Genomic DNA, 1,864 nt, shown 5'->3' with positions numbered 1-1,864 from the left:
CCAAGGACATTTCCGTTGGCAAACATTGGAATTTTTATATGCTTCCTGAAATGAAAAGAAAAATAAATTAAATAAAATACTTGAATAAAAACCCTATTAATTGAAGCGCAGATTGCGAAAAGGAGTGCAGGCAAGTGTTAATAAAAATTAATTATGTATTAATTACACTGTAGGTAAATTTTACCGTTTTGAAATATCAGAGTTAAACGACTATACACGTAAACTTAATTTTGGCCTCTAGATTACGATGTCGTTTTCAGAAAATCTTTATCACGTAAAAATTTTGAGATATTTAGGACGGAAGTTTACACACTGAGCAAAAAATCAACCAAAAAGTGCTTAATGTTACCAAATTCAAACTTGAAAAGGAATCAGTGTGAGTTTTGGTTAATATTAACAATGCCTTGGTTGATGTTTTCAACAATTATTTGGTTATATTAACCACACTTTTGTTTACATTAACCAAACTTTTGGTGGACGATTTTTTCGTTTCAATACGTTTATGCTCTGCACTTCACAGGTGCTTTTTCATAATTCGGAGATACAAAACAACAGAGTTTATAACCATATTAACACGTTGCCTCTGACGGGATTAACAAGTAACAGCAAGCATCTCTGCACACTCAGCTATAGCCGCTTTATAAATTTGTCTTTAAATGTTCAACTTAAATAAATTTTCTTCGTCGTTTAATTTAGCTCTGCACTTAACAGATGCTTTTTCGTGATAAAGAAAAACCAAGAACAGAAGAAACTTAAAATTATTTTGCATCGCGCTGACGGCATTCGTACTGCTGGAAGCCAACAAATAACAGCAAGCACCTCTGCACGTTCAGCCACTGCCTTATATACGAAGTTGTTCTCAAATGTTCAACTTGAATCACATTTCTTACAATCGGCTTATTAACCATGAAAAATCAAACCATACCTTGGTTGAAAAAACCATTGTGTTTTTGACTCAGTGTAACACTGTGCCCCGGTTTTGAACCATTTTCTGGGGAAAGGTTTTGATAGATGATCTTCCTTAACTGGGACCTTTTAAATTCAATTCAAAAATTGCAAAATTTTAACTGTTCTGTTTTTTTCTAAAATTTTGCAAGTGATTGCCTATTGATATTACCTTAACTATTTATGAAAATAATGGAAATCGGTTCACTAATAGCTCCCATACAACTGATTGTTCAGATATGTGGGTTTGCGTTATAACTATGGTGACCAGTGACTACGCGATTTTAACAACTCTTGTTATTGTTAAGTCAGCTAAACGACAATTTTAATAATTTAGCTATTCAGTAAACGTATCCCTCACAACATTTTGTTGATTCATCATATTTTATGTACGCTCATATTCTTAGATTAGATTAACGACATTCGTTAGCGCCAAATCAGCTGTTGTCGTTAACGATAACAAAGGTCGCTAATTTGACGACGTCTAGTTGGCGTTGTTCGTAAAACATAAAAAGTAAAATTAAAAAAATTTAAGGGGCTACAAAAGTGCATACTTAATTTATTTTATTATTCTGATAAAAACTCGAAGTTTTACGAGAGTTTTTTGAGTTTTTTTTTTAATATTGTACAGTAATAATACAGTATTGTAAAGTTTGAAACTACAGTTTATACGATTTTTGGTACAGAATACACTATTTAAAAATTAATATAAATTAAATAACAAAAAGAATTTTTATTTCTTCAATTTTACAGGTACTGAGTATGCCTTGAATTTAAAGGAATTGAATAATTAAAGTTTTCAATTTATTACGTGTGTATCGTTTATTAAAAATGTAAATATCACATATGTATGTGCATATTTAAATATTTCTTGAAAATCATGCAAATTAAAATTACATATCGTAACCCGTATGCTAGA

The 1,864-nt window shown here is 30.8% G+C and overlaps 1 protein-coding gene across 1 annotated transcript in view; it reads left to right on the top strand.

The window, feature by feature from the left end:
• The window catches only part of LOC118751571 (tRNA-dihydrouridine(16/17) synthase [NAD(P)(+)]-like), a 15,423-nt gene that overhangs the window by 282 nt on the left and 13,277 nt on the right, over window positions 1-1,864 (top strand). The window lies entirely within an intron of this gene.

This window comes from Rhagoletis pomonella, unplaced genomic scaffold (genome assembly GCF_013731165.1).
Source record: "Rhagoletis pomonella isolate Grant_MI unplaced genomic scaffold, Rhpom_1.0 Rhpom_scaffold_00810, whole genome shotgun sequence".
In the NCBI taxonomy this organism is placed as follows: domain Eukaryota; kingdom Metazoa; phylum Arthropoda; class Insecta; order Diptera; family Tephritidae; genus Rhagoletis; species Rhagoletis pomonella.
The sequence above is the reverse complement of the archived record's forward strand: the minus strand, read 5'-3'. Positions and strand labels throughout refer to the sequence as shown.